General features: G+C 29.9%; 1 protein-coding gene across 1 annotated transcript in view; it reads right to left on the bottom strand.

Annotated features, from left to right (window-relative positions):
• The window catches only part of LOC148278523 (atrial natriuretic peptide receptor 2-like), a 231,027-nt gene that overhangs the window by 90,910 nt on the left and 119,273 nt on the right, over positions 1-20,844 (bottom strand). The gene's annotated exons all lie outside the window — the stretch shown is intronic.

The following is a 20,844-nucleotide window of genomic DNA, read 5'->3' as shown; positions in this document are numbered from 1 at the left end:
TTATGGCGTAGCCAAAATATTGTAATTAAAACGAGGATGTTTTTGTTGATTGACGTTAGCAGGCGCTACCCAGGGGCGACTTTGTGACGTGAGAAATTATTTAAAAAAGAGATTCATGGCGTAGCCGAAATATTCTAATTAAAACGAGGATGTTTTTGTTGATTGACGTTAGCAGGCGCTACCCAGGGGCGACTTCATGACGTGTTGAAATTATTAATTTAAATATTTTTTTTCATTTTACATAGCGTAACCGAGATAAGAAATTGCGTGGTGGTTCGAAATTTAACCGTGTAGGTAGCCGCCTAGTTACAATATTATTTTTGTATTTGTATAACTCCTGTTTTATAATGTTTATGTATTTATCGCTATAAGAATTAAACTAAAGATAGTTTTTACTTTTAATCGCTATCCGTTTTTTAAATTATGTTTGTAACACTCAGTAATATTTATTTTTCTAGTATTCAATATTATTTTTGCATTTTAATTAATATTGTTAATATAAAGCGTATTTTTATTTATTCGAATTTACTAGACTGTTTTTATTACAAAAAATAAAAATGCATATTTCTCTATGTATTTTTCTGTTATAAACAATCTATTAAAATAATACACATCAAATTTCCATTGTCTGTTGATTTGATTTGCAATCTTCTTTTTTTTCGATGGTTAAAACTCTAGGAAATTCAAAGACAATAAAATTTTTACTGTCATATATTGGCGAACTCACACGCTATACATAGCCCTCAGAATCCGAGGATGATCTCCAAAGATTAATTTACAAGCTTCACTTGACATCGCAAAAACACAAAATGGAAATATCGATTGATAAAACCAAATGCTTCACAATGTCAAAAAACCCGGTGTGATGTTAATAAGATATTATTTATGATATCATGGGCACATTTTTGTGCTACATTTCTACCACTGGCAACACCGCAAACAGATACCGGAAACAAGCCGACTGCTCGACGGCGCGATCGAAGATAGCCAGAATCTGCGTGTCCTCAATCAGTTTTGGTTCAGTTTTGCTTTTGCCCTTTCTTACTAAAACCTACGATTACCCACATCATGTGGATTTCGCGTCACAGTCAATTTCATTTAGTGTTGTATTTAATTTAATCACATCGTTATTTATTCTGTATTCATAATATTATCTATTAAATCTCCAAACAATGTAAGTGAATCTTTCATTCAAACTTCACGCAACCTTGCAACAAAACTGTGATAAGTAACAATCATTCCATTTCAAAAAAAGATCCACTATTGCAAAATCAACGTAAAAGAAATTTTTAAAAAATACTTTGCGTTTTGCTTATCTATTTTGAAAAACGGTATAATTGGTTGGGGTGGTGCGAATGACACAGTTTTAAATAGTGTATTTGTTGCACAAAAAACCATAATCAAAATGATACGAATCCCGACACAGACTACTGAAGATTTTTTTACAAATCACCACTTATGACACCAAAGCAATTATACGCTTAAAAAATACTCGCTCAGAGATTCAAAAACTATTCTTACTCAAACAATAGACATAACCCTAAAAAATAAAACACATACAAATAATCACTAAAAGTCAACTTAAACAAATGCAAACAAATACCACTTTTGGACAAAGGTATTTCAAGTATTATGCAATTAAAATCCATAACCTAATTTGACTGTCTATTTAAACAATAAAAAATGAGAAAATGTTTAAAAAGGCTATAAAAAAATGGATAGTGGAGTTGGCTAGAAGTAAATGAATTATCTCATTTGCCCAAACCAATATTGAATCAACTGCTCCACAAATGGATAATTTATGTTATGATTTTTTTCTTTTATTGTTCGTTTTGTAATATAAATAATAACGGTGAACATAAATTAAATATAAACTTAAATTAACTAAAAAATACATATCATTTAATAATTAAACCTAATACACCGAAATTAAATATATCTCAAAAAATACATAAAACACGTATTAAATATCTCTATTCTCATATAGAAATAGCATTTTGCTCGAAAAGTGGAGATGCTTCCAGGTTCATTTAAACTTTCTGGCAACTAAGTAAATACTTTTAAACCTTTATAGTTAAAACCAATATTAAAAAAAATTTAGCTTTATAGTAAAGGTTGTTTTTAATTCCAGTCGGTCTCACCTTAGGTAGCCTGAAATCACCTCCACTTTTCGTTCTACAACTGTGAAAATCTTAATTGTTTACTTTTCATCATGTACCATAATTATAAGATTCTATATGAATGCTTAGAATATACTTCTTATTTTCGCAAACTGAACGGTTGACGCTGGAACATGCCAACCATTTATGTATATGGTATATCCTCAGAGTAATAATGCGTCAACCTATATATAAGCGATATCACTATGTTTCGTAGAACGCAAGCGATGTTGGTTAGCAACATATTGGCGGCCATTTTGTTTGTATGACAACATAAGCATAACGGTTCTATCATCTGTCGCTTTGTCGCTGTACTTGGCTTTGTTTGTAAATAACTTGAATATTTACGTGAATTGCAGAAGGTATGTTTGGTTGCAGCAATAGGAGCGTCAAGAGTGTTAAAGGATTCAGTTTTCACAGGCAATTGATTTCGAATATTTTCTTATTATTAACATCGATTTTTGGCATTTATTGTTTCGACACGTGTATTATGTTGCTTGAAAACTTTCCTGATATCAACATATTTACTTCAAATACTATTTTTCCTCAATTAAGGGGAAAAAAGGTGAATTAAAGTATGTTTACTTTTGATAATGACCGTTGATTACGGGCAATATGTCGGGGCCGCGCTAGGCATCCATATAAAGTTTGAGTCTTTATCGAGTAGAGGTTGATTTAAATTTTTCTCGAAAATAGCAAGGTTAACCTTAAAATTGCATCTAAAATGACGTGTCCGAATTTCAGGCCTCTACTACTCGCCGTTTCGGAGATGTGACGGACAAACAAACAAATACAACACAGGACTTTTGTTCCATGGAATTGGGATTTATGTTTTAATAAATGTAACATAATTACATTGTGAATAAAATGAATAAATAAATAAAAAAATAAAAACACACATGTATTTTCAGTTTTATAAAATAAATATAGGCGAATTATAAAAAAAATAATTGGAATAACTCTGCAATAATAAAAAAAAACAGGTACATATTTAAGAGTACTCACAATGCAAATTGATATCCATTTGGCAATTTTCGACCTGGGTACGGCCCATTGTTTTACTGCGAAGTGTAGCTAACCTAATACCCAATAGTCATAGAATAGTTTTCCTAGGTTTGGGCTCCTCTATAGTATGGCGCATTATTACTCTAAGGGTTTATGTATTTAAATTGTTAAATAAATAATTAAAAAGCATACCTTACAACAAAAACCTTTCTGCGCTAAAACTTTCAAAGTTTGGTAAATAATAATATAAAAAATGATTTATTAATGTTACCATCGTAATGCATCACGTATAAATTAACCATAAAATAATCCATTACTGTTCAACATTAACCCATAAATCTTGCAACTCGTGCCTATTATACTGAGTAGGAACGTCATAAAAAAAATATTACACCATATTCGGTCACTCGGTGGAAAATAAAATGGATAATGTTGCTCTCATATTTGTTAAAGGTGAAATTTCAATATTTGTTACAGAGCTAATGACCTATAATTTAACGTAGTTATGCAGAAAGCAGCCAGCCAATAAAAATTATACGGAAATAATAGCACTTTTGTGAAAAGAGTGAATAATCAAATCACAACAGAATTGATGTTTTTTTTTAAATTTGATTAACTCTTGTGTGGCTGTGATGTCACACTAGTCGACATACGACACAAGACTTCATGTATCTCTCTTATTTTTTTTAATGATGAATTCGTATGTTTCGTAATCTTCAAATGGACACTTTTACACCCGATTTGGAAAGTGAAATTTGTTTAACTATGCTAAATGTTATTACAAAAAATATTTATCCTTGCTACGCAAAGAATGAATGTCTGCTAATTCAGCAACACATCTATACAGATATCTTATACAAGAGAGAAACGAAGATAGAAGTCATAACAAGGAAGACAAAGACGCTGTTCTGCGGCGTGTTGTCCAAAACAGATTTACTTTCCAGTCTGTTGATGACAGTGATGGGGGACGCACGCGCATAACATGAAAGGCGTATTTGTGATTTTATATTTATTTTGCTATAACAGGGCTAAATTATATTTATATTCGCATATATTATGGAATAAGAATTATTCAACAGAATAATCTCCATGTTTATTTTTTTCCAAATGTCTGAACTTGAGAATAGTCCGTCTTTTACTAGTGGTAACACGATGTTACATCACCGCTCCTAAAGGGATTATTTACCACAGTTTTTTAAGAGTTAATGATGAATAATGCATTCGTTTGTTTCTTCGTTATAACACAAGTAATAATTTAACTCAACATTATTTTTTGGTATGTGTATGTACAAAAATACACATACCAAAAAATAATGTTGTGTAATAAGATCTGGTCAAAATATAAGTATAAATAAATTGCAGAATCATCTGCAGGCGATTACTAGTACTTAATTTAACTCGGAAGAGTCTTAAATACATAAAATAAAGTAATATGCTAATTAAAAATACTTAACTTCAATATCAATACATAGATGGTGCTCCAACACGCTAGTGAATGCTTTCTCATTTAATAAGATATATACAAGAATCAAAATGGTACCAATGTCGATATTCGCTAATAAGCGGAATGGGGAATGTTGTAAAAAACGTAAAGTGGCCACTCAACCCAGCCAATGACAGGTCATAAGCCCTGTAAACGCTCGAATATCGATAATCCTGAATTTGAAAAAAATTCTACCTCATGTCTGTAGGAATATTTTTAATGTTATTCAAAATTTACTTCTTAGTTATTTTTTTAACTGGTTCAAAGTATCTCTAATACCAAATTATCTTTTTTTATCGATAATTCTATAACTGGTAATATTTTATTCTTTTATATAGTTTATATTTCTTAGACTTTCTAAATTAATAATATTGGTTTAAATGCTCTGTATTACTTATAACTATGTTTACATGTATGTATATTTAATTGTATTTGTAACTAATATGTAAAAGGCACTAAGTGCCGTTTATTTCAATAAAATAAAATAAATAAATAAATATTGATAAAAAAAAAAAAAAAAATAATTTAACTGTTTGTTTGACTAGTTTAAATGATTTTTAAAGTCTAACTCATCACACAACCTACGATGTGAATTTTGCTAAAATAATCAGCCCTTGTTAAACTCGAATGAATGTTGTGTCATTATATTTTAATCATGTTATTTTATCTAAATTTATTGCAACAGAAGGGGGTTGACATAATTCAAAAGGCAATATGTAAGTCTTGGCATTTACAGGGCTTAAGATCTGTCATTGGCTGGTTTAAGTGGCTATTTTACACGCTGTGTATCATGCACTATTTATAAGGAGGGTTTCCAGCCTGTCTGAAAACATTTGGACATAGTTAAAACATTGTTAAATGTCATTTAATTGAGATGAGGGTACTTAAATGTCTTAATTAATTCTTAAATCTCCTAATTATTTTGTTTATCTAACTAAAAAAATAATTTGATTACACGTAAAAGAAATTTTGGTGATTATTTAAAGTTTGGCTGACCATACAAACTTAAATGTGTATTTTTCAGAAAACAGACCTAGATTTCTAGAAGCATTATTCTTTCTATTAGGATCTATACCGTAAGATTTTCCTAGTATTGTGGGTGTTTTCTGCAAAATGAGAAATGTTGTTTTTGTGATAAACATTATTTTCAGAAGGTGATTATTACTGTTTATTGAATAAAAGTGGCCTGGCTGTTTTTAACAGAACATAGAATCGACCTTAGTGCACTCGATAACACTAATATTTAATTATAAACTACGTGCAATTGATTGTTTTAAGTGATCACATAACACACTGTGTACAATTTCAGGCTTTTACCCTAATTGGTGACCCCGACGTGATTTACCAGACTTTCACTCGCTCGTTGCTCCCCGCGCGACGTTTGTAAATCTTATCTTCTCGCCCCCACAACATTATTCTACATATATTATGTCGTCAAAATATACCTATAGATTAACATATTTCAGATGTGTACATACGTACCACATACATATGTACACCGCATCTAAAGTCAACTAACTTGTAATTAGACAGCTCTTTAAATCAGACATACCTTACAAAAAATTCGAATACATTATGCAAAAACAATAATTGATTAACTTAAGGGTACCTTATAGTAGAATTGCCTTTTTTCATGGAAATTTCACGGTGTTGGGCTCCAGGTTTTTTAATGCGTTAGGCCATGGCATAAAAGCATCTGTCAGTCGCAGTGTATGTCAAAAAATGGTGAACAGAAGTATAAAAAGTAAACATTCTAATATCCCGTGAATTATTTATTTGACGAAACATTTTCAGTGTTTTTATTGGAATTTTATCTCTTTGTAATTTTAATTTATATCAGTGTTTTAATTTTTATCAAGTTATAATATTATTGATTAAAATAAATGTAGTTAGTGTCAGGACACTCATCAGGACGAAGAGATGGGTACGTCTCAAAACCGGTAGACATAAAAACTTGGGAAGTGGTTAAATAATTATATTCAATAACGTTAATTTAATTGCTTGATCACAAAGTTAACGCTTTGAACAGAAATATTTTTTGAATTTTTTTTTATTTTACGTTTTACATAACACTTTTTTAAATAATATGAATACCTCACGGAGCATAACCCGTGTCGAAGCATTTACTTACAAGATATAGTATTATATACTTATGGTGTCTAAAAAACATATAAAAAATAACATATTACAACAGAGATGAAGAACATTTAAGAAAAGGTAATATAAAAGTCCAGGTATCTACAGGGCTTCTGACCTGTCAATGGCTGGTTTAAGTGGCCACTTTACACACTGTGTAACATTTACCATTTTGCCTATATTTGAACATCTATATTTCTTCAATTCTTTCATTTGTTGATGTTTGTGAAATTAAAGAGCTGAAACCTTTATTTATGCAGGTGAGATTCAACGAATTGAATTATTTCACCTACATACTAGGCAACGCCTGAAAATATTATTTTTTCAATTTCTATACTTCTTCATGGACCAGGTAATTTATCAACAATATTTTGAGTTTGTCCAAATTTTTGTAGACAAAGACTGGATTCAACTCCCTGGGGAGCTGTTTATATAAACATATTACAACAGGATGAAGAACATTTAAGAGAAGGTAATATAAAAGTCTCCCCAGGGAGTTTAATCCAGTCCTTGTCTACAAAAATTTGGACAAACTCAAAATATTGTTTATATAAAAAATACATTAAAAATAATACATATTATTCATTCATAAATCCACACAGATATATATACATAAATAATAGTAAGAAAAAAAAAGAAGAAGAAAAGAGATATTACATTTAACCAGAAGCCTCTGTCAGCTGCCAGCTCCTATAAGTCTGCCCATGTCAGTTTACTGTCTCGTAGGTCTGACATAAACTAACAACGAATAGTCAGCAGCGGAGGTCAAGGAGATCTTAATACCTTGAAAAGTTGGCAAGCGTGGTTAAGGCTCTCAGGAGGCATCCGCAGTACATGGCTCAGCCAATCGTATAGCCTTCGCTTGACGACAATTGTCACCAAAGTTTGCTGCGTCCGTTCCTATATTACTTCATTCTTACAAAGACAAACTGCTATTCATCCAAGATTCTTCTGAGACTCAACATTTTGCTGTTTTGGGTCCTAGTGCGTGCCACGATTCGCATCCGCAGAAAATACGTGTTATGTTATATATGTTATTTAGTTTTTACTGAGTGAATATCCGTTTGAAATAAAGTTATAAATATATTTGTTTGTACATTTGTATAAACCACTTTAATTTTTTTTAAATTACACTTCGACCGGTTTCGAGGTTACTACCTCATCGTCAGGAATTTAACTAACTTATAATTACACGCGTTGCTATTTATATAATAAAATATTGTATGAAAGAGACAGAAAATTGAAAGAAAGAGAGAGAAAGAAGATAAAAAAAATCATAAAGGGAATAGTTTTAAAAGAGGACTCAAAGTTACATTTAATTGATTATTTATTATTTGAAGTTTTTGATAAATGGATGTACTAATTTCTAATCGTTCTAAATTATCTAAACGAAAACCATTTTTATTGACATGCAAAATTTCTACACCCGTTTCTTGATTAAATTCATGGTTTTTGGATATAAATAAGATGATTTGCGAATTTTGAAAAATTATTATGACTCAGACATTTTATATGTTCTTTGATTCTAACTTTGAATTTACGTAAAGTTTTTCCAATATAGATATTTGGGCAATTTAAACAATTTAATTTATAAATTCCCGAATGATTTAATTTATCATCCTTATCTTTACAATTTGTTAATATTTTACCTATGTTATTATTAGTATAAAAAGCTGGCCTAATATTGTTAGGTAAAATTTGTGCTATATTATTAGAAAATGAATTAATGAACAAAATTCTACGCCAGTTCTCATTTTTATTGGAAATATTTTGGGAACTGTATAAGTATTTTTTCCTATAGTTTAATTTAAGTTTTTTATTCAAAATATTGTCAATGACCGTATCTCAACCGTAGACCGTACCTCGAAACCGGTCGAAGTCTAATTAAAAATAATTAAAGTGGTTTATACAAATTTATAAACAAATAAGTGTAAAATGTCATACCACAAAGTGAAAAATGTTTTTGAAAACAAAGAAATAATAAATATATTTTAATTTGTATGGACTATGATATTCAGCTTTATTGAAAAGTTATTTTTATAATAATTGTATATAAAATTGAAATATAGCATAGCATTGAACATTCGAATAACATTTTGATTAAAGTTTTATGATTATTTTTGTAAGAGATATTACTTTGATCCCCTTTCTAGTAGAGAATTCCCGATTAAGTAGAGAATTTTTTCGTTTTAAATTATGTTATTTATAGACTGAAAACTAAATGATGTTATTTATTCATGAACTTGGCAATAGTTATTCCCACGTATCGGATATTTTGGGTGTAGGGTATTGTTTCTATAGAACTAACCTTTTGAACTTTTCGAAGATGGTGAATGGTAATTATATTTATTTATTTATACATTTCAAAATAACTACAATTTTTCGTTCACTTTGCCCACCTCTATGAAACATAACTTACGATTTTCTTGTTATACTACTTTAAAATATTTTATTATTTTATTTGCTTTTTCATTTATTTTTAAATTGTTTAGACTTTCTACTGAATATGTTATATAATTTTTAGGTTATTTTTTTTTAATCTTGCGCAATTTTTACGTTAAATTTTTTTATAAATCTTAGGTAGAAGGGAATTTATGTTTTTTTATTAAAAAAATCTTAAGCCAAATATGTTAGTATTATAAATTTTTGTAAAAGGCAGATTTGCCGTTTATGTTAATAAAATAAAAATAAATAAAATAAAATGAATACTTTTTTTAGGTTTTTATGAACTCTTCACATATAAAAAAAAAATGTTGCTAAAATTTGTACTGTCAGTGAATCGCAAAATAAAAGGTTGTAATTTTGCCAATATGATAAATGTACAAAAAAAAAAGAAAAACCTGCCAAAACCCAAAATATTTAAAAAAAACATTTGTTTGTTATAATTTTAAGACGTGACACAGCATCGTAACGCGCGGATGTTTTTGGCACAGTAAGGTAAGGGTTAATGCATTCTCGTATAAAAAATGTAAAAGTTATTTTACACCAGACAAACTCATTTCATCAGGGAGCGAAGGTATATGCAAATAAAAAAATCACTTAACCTTGTGCGTACTTTCAATGACATCTTAAATGTTTATTTAGATGATTAAGTCTTTAGTTTTGAGTTAAAACCCAGACAGCAACGCTTTGAATATGCAAGTCTAATATCAAATCATGATTCCAGGTATTTACGAGTGAAAGTTTACACGAAATGTCTGTAAAATTGTTTTTATAACTCTTTGTGTTTATGATTTGTTTTATAATTGCCAGATTTAAGCGTAATTTGTTTATGGATAAAAATAAGTTATATATAACTGGACGATAGTTTCGACAAAATTTTGTTTTTAGACAAGTCTGAACAAAAAAATCAGCCAATGTCAAGTCATAAGCCTTGTAAATGCTTAGACATCTATAATCCCTGCTTCCTCTCTGTTGCAAATAATGTCAACGTCAAGCAGTATTAAATTTCGACGTCACCCTTTTCTTGGAAAACATTTTCATTTTGAGTACGCAAATATAAGGAATATTTATTTATTTATTTTACACTTTATATACATATATATATAAAGGCGGGCACATTCTCTTACAATATTTTTTTTCCACCTATACAAACAGCTCAATTTGGGAAAAGTACATGGACGTATTCTAAGGAATCATACTGAGTCTTAAAATTTTATACAAAATTGAAAACAAAAATTAACCAAAAAAATTTAAATAACACTATGCTATTAAGATAGGAGAGGAGATCGAAAGGAAAGAATAAGGAGAAAGGAACAACTCAAATATATAACTTATGACATTTCAATCTAGATTTAAATGTAAATAAAAAACCGGCGTCTCTAACATTAGTAAATAGATAATTCCACAATCAAGCGTTTAATTTGATTTTCATTGTTTTTATTAAAAGCAATTAATTTGTCAAAATATAAAGAAGCAGAGATAATTTTTTTTTTCGATATTTTCCCAACATATAGTTATACATTGTTCATCGAGCTGATCCATTCATCCATTTTTTCTCAGATTTTATTGATTCCCCGACATTTTTATGTTTGGTCTAAAGGATATTTAAACGATCATGCATTCATTTAGACATAATATCTTAAGAAATAACATATTTAGATAAATTATATTTTTGTATTACAAAAGAGATAAAAAGCATTTGAGAATACAAAAGTCTTGGCATATACAGGGCTTATGACGAGTTATTGGCTAGTATAAGTAGCAACTTAACACAGTGCGTAATTTTCACCATTCTTTTTAGTATATAAATAAAGACGAGTGATACTTTAATCCACAAGTTTGGAATATCCAGTGGCCGGTTTCATCGCTTGCGCGACGTCTTCGAGACTGGTTTTGTGGATTAAAGTATCACTCGTCTTTTATTTTTATAATAAATTACAATGAACTTCCATCAAGAATTTTCACTTACAAACTTAAATGTTTCACCATTCTGCCTAAGTTTAACATCCAAATTTCTTTAATTCACAAATTGAAAATCCTGCTTTTATTAATGATTATTAAATCTTTGAATATGAACACTTGTCGACATTTCCATGTCTACCGGTTTCACGATGTGCCCGTCTCTTTGTTAGGACACCAATTAAACTAACATGGGATCCCATTACAAGTATTCTGGATAGACCTAGAAATTATATAGATGAATATCTTCAAATGGTATGTTTTCTAGCATGCATCTTTGTTGCATTACCTTTTAAAATAAAATATAATAAATCAAATAACTTTCCTAGTCATAAAAAAATCCTTAACACCTTAACCATTGACAGGTTGGTCCTCTATGGAATGTGAATTAGTCTATGTTGACTCTGTCTAAGGTAATTATCCGGGACATAAATATTAATTCTCCACATAAATTCAGGGTTGTTGACAATACCGTGCAATATTCGAAAAGAATGCGTATTTAGTACTCTCTTTAATTTCGAATGATAATTTTAGACCAATTATGTTTGTAATGACTTATAAACAGTAAAATTTATTCCCTTGATCTACTTAAAAGGTCTTTATTTCATGTGCCATCTAGACCGACAAGACAAAGTCGTCTGTTTTACAGACAACGGGTCAACTAACTATTTAAAACTATATGCAATATCTAGAATATGCAAGCACTTTTGATATGCCGAGGTTAATATTACCATAAGAGTGAACGTAAATTTAAGTAAAAAATCATAAAAATATTGAGAGAAACACATGTTTGAATAATTTTTATTATTGTGTACATCTATTTTATTTGTGATTTTTTAATTTCTTTTTAAATTAAATAATTAGATTTTTTTTTGATGGATGTTCTACACTAACTTAAAAAAAAAAGTTAGATAAATAAATAAAAATAAAATAGTTACACATCCCTTCTGGTCTTTAAGGCAGTAATCGGCTAAAATAAACGAAAAATGAAGAAATTATACGATTTTGCCATTTTTGAAAATGAATGTTTCTTTAAAAATTGCGAAATAGTAAAAATTAAAAAACATTATTCAGATAAAAACTATAACTTTTAAAGGTATTTCTATAAATGTTATTACTTTTCCAATGCCATTTCAAATTTAGACTTAACTTTGGGGCCTCAATTCTCATATAGAAACATATTGAACTTAAACTAATTTTATTGATTTAAAGATAATAAGTTAAAAATGAAGATAGCGGAATTATTATCTTAATTTTTTGTTTTTGAAAAGTAATACAAGCATTTTAAATCACAAATATTTTAAATTATTTCAACAGAGAGGGAAAAAAATTCTGAGAAGGAATATGGGAGTCTAGGCATTTACAGGGCTTATGACCTGTCATTGGCTGGTTTAAGTGGCCACTTTACACACTATGTAACATTCACCATTCTGCCCATGTTTGAACATCCACATTATCTAAACTCTTCCATCTATTGACTTTTGTGAAGTAAAAGAGCTGAAACCTTTATCACGTGGGTGAAATTCATCCGGCTGAACCAAATCACCTATTAGACAACGCCTGAAAACAATTTTCCATTTTTTATACTTCTTCTTTTACCAGGTAGTACTATTCAACAATGTTTAATTATGTCCAAATGCTTGCAGACTGGCTGGATTTCCTCTCTAGGGAGTTATTCATTTGGAAATTTATTTCAACAGAGAGGGAAAACATTTTTGAGAAGGGAATATAGAAGTCTAGGCATTAACTTTTCCCTCTCTGTTGAAATAAATTTAAATATGAACAACTCCCTAGGGAGGAAATCTAACCAGTCTGCAAGCATTCGGACATAATCAAACATTGTCACAAATATTTCAGTTATATAAAAGTTTTAAGTATATTTTTTATTAGAAATATCTTAGAATTTTTTTTTTTCATCTTATGTTGCGCGATTTTTAAAGAACATTCATTTTGAAATGGAAAAATCGTAGAATTTCCTTATTTTTCATGCGTTTTACCCGAATACAGTATTAAACTGTTGGAATCAAACTGTTGTACCCCGAGAAACTTGATAGAATCATTTTTGTAGCAGTATATTTAAAACAACAGCGAGTTCCAATGCTTTCCATAAATATTTGTTAAAAAAATATCGGACATCAAAGTAGAAAGCTATAAAATGCAAAAACATTGTAAATAAAACAAAGAATTTTTACCTTTTTTTTCAATCAGTTTTGTGATACTTTGAAAGCTTCAAAATCGGTTACCGAAAGTTTAAAAGTTATTACAAAATGGGGGAATGATTTAAACGAAACTTTTAGAAAAAGGGGTTTATAAGCTGTCACCAGCTAGTTTTCCTTCCACAAATTTCATAAAAATATTTCCCGTAGGAAAAAAATAAAGGTCTTTGCCAGTGTAAACCTGCTTAGTTATTAAATTTAGAGAAACCTTTATGACTTTCAAAAACCAGAGAAAACAAAATGAAAAATGTTTGTTTCTGCGTTAAACGTTTACTTTGATGGTGAAAAAACCTATATAAATATACAATTATTTACACACGACTATTTTTTCAGTTGCAGAGCAAGCAAAACTGAATTTTTTAAATAATTTTCAAAAGCTTCATTCATATAGTACTGCGATTTTTATTTTTTTATTTTAAAGGCTTGTCAGCAGGTGGAAAAGAGAGAATTTAGAAGGAAATGATGAAAAATACACCACAATACTGCGGCTGATTGAAAAAAAAAAAGTTTTGTTTTTTTCCTGCAACTGGCGGGTGCATTTATTAATCTTCTGAGATTTCTAACCTCTGCCTACTACGGGAAACCGACGTGATGATTTGTTTTTTGTTTATTTTTATTTTATTTTGTTATTAAATTTATAAAAAATACTGTAATGGAGTAGACTTATGTAAATAAATTTAAAATAAGAAAACCCAGAATTTGCTACCATTTGTGTTGTTTGCAAAATGGTCATGAGGAAAAATAACAATATATGACAAAGGCCTTCCATATAATTTGCCAAACTCACAGTTATGAAACGAAACTGAAAAATAGAACATTAAAAAAAATAACTCGATTATTGACGAAAACATTGTTTTTTTATATATACGAGCAAACCCGATAGGAAAATACACGGTTTTTATAACGATTTTTCGGGTATGAGGAGGGAGTACTTTAATGAGATTGCTAACCGTTTTGATTTCTAATTATTTTTTTTTACATACAAGCATATAATATTTATATATATAAATATATATACATCATTAGTAAGGTGATTAGTCCTAAGTTTCAGGATCCAGTCCAATTATAATTGAATACTACAGTTTTAACAACTTTTTAAATAAATATTTCGATTCCAACCAGCCAAAAATCAAATCGAGGACCTCAAAAATGGTGGGCAAACGCGCCAATTACTACACAACAACGTAAACGAATATCCACTCGACTTTTTTTGGGATTTTTACGTGAGAGCAGCCATCAAGAACACTCCTCAAGGTTTCATTTAATAGCCAATCAGCTATTTGCTTTACAATATGATCCAATTAATTCAACATTATTTTAAGTTAGTTCTAATGTTTTAGACAAATACTAGATTTATTCCTCAAAAATGTTAATCAAGATTGATAGTTTGAACTGAAACGGAGTGCTTCTTTAGGAAGTAATTTGAGGCATTTACATGCATAGTATATGAGAATATTAGGTATAAGGTGGTTCGATTTCATAACTAACATTGAAGTCCAAGAACGAACGCAGCAGCCTCCTAATACAACCGTTTTTAGGAAACGGCAAGGACCTGGCTTGGACATGTGCTGCGCACGCTTTGGGAGAACCTGAACCTAAGTTATATATGAGAATTTGTTGCCCCTTTTTTACACCTGCGGGCTCCCACCGTTCTGAAAAGCCGTTGATGACGATCTTACGGCTTTATTCGGGAAACTAAGGGGCATGGGAGGAGGCGAGAGGACTGGCTGGCGATCGGGTCTTCTGGATGCATCTGGTCAAGTCCGCATGCTGCACTAAGGTGCAAATGTGAAAAAAGGAGAAGAAGATAATATGACACGTCAGTCACTGGTTTAAATTACCACTTTACTAACTACGTAAATTTATCAAAAAGTTAATAATTTTTACAAATGGCAAGTTGTGGAAATTCAATTATACTCGTATTGGCCCAGTTTTATACTTTTTTCTATGTGTTTATGTAAAAATTGCTAGTAATTTGTTATTGTTTCTAAATATAAATAAAATAAATTACGTCAGAGCAGGAAACAAACCTCGAACCACTAATCCGGCATTAACTGTACAACTATTAAACTAGAACTACACTGTTTTTTTATTAATTATTCACTAATATAATACGATTTTTTATTGTGTTTAATTTTATACTGGCATTGAAAATTGTACGTTTTTTTATACTCATTTGGCAATGACTTACATAAACAATGAAATCGGCCTGTTAATTATCGGTGAAGTAAATATTCTTCAAATAACGCTTCAGTAACTCTATGATAGATTGACAAACTTTTGTCTGGAATTCAAGTATCCAAATCTTGAAAATGACTATGTACAGTACATAATGACTTTGTAGTTTTGAACAAGAAAAAATATGTAATACTAGCAGACAACCGTGCTAGTAAATTTGGTTTCGTGAAATTTGCCCTCCGGAACTCGTTTTATCGGATCTACAGGCCTCAGTTGATTAGGATTTTGGCCACCTAAAAACACCGGTATTTTTGGCCTCAGAATTTATTTCTTGCTTTTAAAGGAGAATCTCTCACTCAAAATAATGCTACCAAAACAACACAAAAAAAACATATTAAAGATCTCTTCACAACTTTAAAGATTTCAGCTCTTTAATTTCACTAAAATCAACAAATGAAGAATTTAAGAAATATGGACGTTCAAATATTAAAAAAAAAAGACTGTTACACTGTGTGTAAAGTGGCCACTTAAACCAGCCAACGACAGATCATGAGCGCTGTAAACACCTAGATTTCCACATTCTCTTCTCCAAAATGTTCTTCATCTCTGTTGTAATTTGTTAAAATTAAAGATCTACGCAAAAAGTTTGGTTAGTAGATAAGCGAATAAAATTTAAAAGTGAAAATTCATCTGTCAGCTGTACCGACTGTTACTTAACCGGAAATTCGGCCTTAAAGAGTCAGCCCTGCAGGCCTTAATGAATCTTTCCTCTTGGTCCTATTAAATCAGCCCCACTAATGAATCTATCTTCATGGTCTTATTGAATCGGCCCTTCGGATCTTAATTATTTAGTTTTTAGGAGCTTGGTTAATTAGAATCTCGGATGCGCTATTTTAATTATCAATAATATTAATGAAAATCAATATCAACGATTTTTTACGCTGTATAAAGTTATACATGGTTGCAATAACAATAAAAACTTACGTTTTGTTTTTAAAACTTTACAACGTTGTCGCTAACGATACAACTGAATTATTTTCGCAAATCAAAAAATAATTAAATTTATTAGCGTTTATAAAAAGATTCTGGGATTTATTTAAACTTTAACAACAAACAAAACTATTCATGAATTAAAATCGAACATATAATAATAAATTTAAGGAAAATTAAAAATATTCATAACTCATTTGAAAAAATAAGGTGAGAGATGAATATTGTAATGATAACACAAATTAATACAGAGATAATTATCTTCGTACTTATGATTATTTTTCTAAAGTACGTGCAGTATAAGGTAATAAGTAAAAAGGATTGAGATATATTTTGAAATATTTAAATCAGGTTTTGAACTTTTTGATTTGAATGTTTATTTGACTATCCGTACTTGTAATTTTAGCTGACGGGGATTAAATTACTGGGATAACAATTCGCCCCGTATAAGCAGATAATGTTTGTACTAGGAAAAATCATATTAAAAAAGGACCTTTTGCTTTATTTGTAGAATGCGACGATACCAGAAGGGCCTATGATTAGAATGATATTGATTAGACGTATAGCGTAATATTGACTATAAATATGTATAAAGTTAAATTTAAATTCAAAATCATATAGTCTCACACCAACAGTTATGATTTCAATCATTTTGAAGTAAGTTGAATGTTTTTTGTTTAAAATATTTGAATTAGTGAATCTAATTCAGACATTCGCCTTGTAATAAAGCGGTTTGTTTATGGTATCTTGTATCTAACAATATACAATGAAAACTTTTAAGTTTGTAAGTGAAAATTCTTGATGGAAGTTCATTGTAATTTATTATATAAATAAAACACGAGTGATACTTTAATCCACAAATTTAAATTTAACCCATAGAAAATTTGTTGATAATGATCCTGAGGATAAGGATAACTTTATTTAATTTACTTACATATAACTTTGAATTATGTATCCTTACCTCTGTTCTGTATAAAAACATTTAACTTTTTAATAAAGATACCAGTCTCGAAGATGTCGCGAAAGCGATGAAAACGGTCACTGGATATTCCAAATTTGTGGATTAAAGTATCACTCGTGTTTTATTAATATAATAAAATATACAATTAAGTTTATTGTATAAGCTTTATAAAGTATAGGTATCTTAACGGTACATAATATATGCAATGTATACAAAAATGTAAAGCAACACATAGCACAAAGCAAATAATAAACATTGTATCTTGATGAAAAACGAGTTGATTTAACTAAATTGGCAGGCATTTTTTGTGTATTTTTACTATAAAATATGGCCATTTGAAATACTAATTTTTCATTGTGTATTTTTCACCTGCCTGTGGAGTGACGTAACCAGCGTTGCAAATTGCGTGTTATATATTATCTCGGCAACTATTGTGAATTTAAAGACGGATTTTTTTATAATCTTCACATACTTAGGTATCTATGATCACTTTAAATTAAACATTTTGTGGGTCAGGATCTTCGAAAAGGACAAAATATTCATTACTTCGAAACAAATGTATAAAATATTAATTTGAGAGAAAAAGATATAGTCTAATTTGATCAAGCGAGACACACGTATAATTTTTATAAAGCTAGGGTTTCCTAGGACAGCGGTGCCCGTATCTTAACGGCCGTAGTGAACGGTGATGCGGTGGACAGCTGTTGTAACGGTGACTAGAGAGTGGTTTCCCTGGAAAACGGTGTTTAATGGTGTTGATAACACCGTTTTCCTAGGAAACCACTCTATAGTCAACGTTACGACGGCTGTCCACCGCATCACCGTTCACTACGGCCGTTAAGATACGGGCACCGCTGTCCTAGGAAACCCTAGCTTAAGATAAAAAGAGAGAGTGATTATAAGGCAATCATTACCTAACTTCAGGTTATCTAAGGATAACTTAAGGTAACCTTAGGTTACCACATATAGTTAAAATGCAAAAACGTTTATAAAACATACTTTTGTGTTAATGAACGTTGCTTTTTTAGATACTATATTAAATTTTTGATATATTTTAAATCAACACGTTTGTTTGCCTTAATTTTTTGCACCATTACAGGCCAGTAGGTTGAATTATATGACAAAACACTAAGACTTGAAAAAAAACACATTTTAATTTCTGTTTTATTCCTGGGAATCGAATCGAACATTCCGTGCGTGAGTCAAGCGTCTAAACCACTACACTACCGAGATTACCTAATTTCTAACTTTCCACACCTAATGGTGCAAAGGGCACTACATTGGTTCACCAACCGCAATCGTTTTTGGCTTCATGACGGTACAATGATAACGTATTCGTTTATTATTATTTTAGGATTTACTAAATATCTGCTGAGACTTTAAAATACTCGTGTGTAAAAACATTCAGATCGAAAAATGTTGTTAATAATTTATAGCCATCGGTATTATAATTTTTATATTAGTTACAGGCCCAGTCACTGCCTACAATAGTGACACGTATTAATTTTTTAAATTTTTAAATGACGTATTTCAGTGTAAGCTTTAATTTGCTGATGCAGGGCTTATTACTTCCCCGAAATTTGATGCCGGTTAGATCAAGACTACGAAGTGATAGGTTCAAAAGTTATTAAGGCCTTTGTGTTTAAATGTGTTTACCTTTTTTAATGATAAGCCAATGTATTATTTTATGCACCTACCTTATGTATATGCAAATATATCTACAAACCAGGCAGCTCCGCTGACAAAAAAAGAAAAAAAGTTTTCAATCAGTTATGTATTTTTGAAGGCGCATTTTAGAAAATTATGCATGAATATTGATTTCAATTTGACTTAAAATTAAAGGATGTATAACTTTTGAGTAAATTATTTGATTTTGCCTATGTAAGTACTTTCTCTTTACCAGCTTTTTAAGTCTGATTTTTTAGATCACCTGAATAAATCCATACCATAAATTATGCTGATAAAAAGTTAAAGATTATAAGTTTTAAGTCGAAATAAATTCAATATTGCGTATAATCACTTTTGTAAAGCGTGCTTGAGATATTGTTTTACAAAACGGCTAAGTTGTCCATTATAATTATCCTAATTAATACTAAATGATCTATTGAGGGAGCGCAAGCGAGTAGTGGAGAATCTGTAAATATTATAATACCAAAAACAAATCTTATTATTTTGTGAGTCGCAGGTAGCATTATTTTAAATCACAGATTCTTGTCTACTACATTTTTTAAAATTTCTTTGAACCACATATTACAATATTTATATATATAACCGTACTTAACTTAACCTAACCGAACTTTGTACTTGGATATTAAATACATATGAATATGTGGTTCTTTTAGCATTATTTTGAATGAAATATTCAGCTTTTTTACATTTCGATCGCAAGCTAACAAAACTTTTTGATTGAACCATCCAGTGTATAGTTCTGGTAGCATTATTTTCATAGATTCTTCTTTTTTACATTTCGATTGCTTCAAACAGAAAATAAATTCTACAGCCCACAGAAGCGAAATTCGGAAGCACGGGAGACGATCAACTGGGGTTTTGGGTGTTAATCATATATTAAGGCAATTAAATAAAGCCCAGAAGACAGAATTTACTAGTTTAGAATATTTTTAGTTTAGCAAGTTTAGAATATCGTTGCATCGGGGAAACAAGGTTTTATGTAGATTGATTTTTTTTTGAGACATGAATGTTTGAAATAAAGACATTATTCTATGTTATTTTTTAAAATTAATATTGTCTTAAAAAACTTATTAATTATTCAGGACTCTTGTTTCGCCTTGTAAGGGCATTTTCAAACGAATGAATTTTATTTGTCTTTAAAATTTTGATGCAGGTAGAATCGATATTAAAATCTAAATATAATAAAAATTAAGTTAAAAAAAATATTTTGTTTGATAGAGTCTTGTTTCTTCAATGCGATGATATGTGTCCAAGACTTAAGTCTTATCAACCAAAGTCTGGAGGTCCGATTTAATAAGCCCTGAAGTCAGAATTTTTTAGCAATTATTTCCCAGAAATTAAATTCAATTTATTGACAATATTTTGAGTTTGTTCAAATTTTTGTAGACATGGAGTGGGTTGAACTCCTTGGGGAGCTGTGAAAATTAACATATTACAACAGAGATGAAGAACATTTAAAGAAAGAAATATAGATCTACAAAAATTTGGACCAACTAAAAATATTGTTGATAAATCCACCTAGTCCATGAAGAAGCATAGAAAGTGAAAAAATAAAAGTTTCGTTCGTTGCGTAGTACATAGGTGAAATAATTCAATTAGATGAATCTTACCCGCATACATAAAGGT

The sequence above is a fragment of the Micrasema longulum genome, unplaced genomic scaffold, assembly GCF_059751315.1.
Source record: "Micrasema longulum isolate JH-2025_06_02 unplaced genomic scaffold, ASM5975131v1 h1tg000867l, whole genome shotgun sequence".
Lineage (NCBI taxonomy): Eukaryota > Metazoa > Arthropoda > Insecta > Trichoptera > Brachycentridae > Micrasema > Micrasema longulum.
This window is presented reverse-complemented; position numbering and strand designations above follow the sequence as displayed.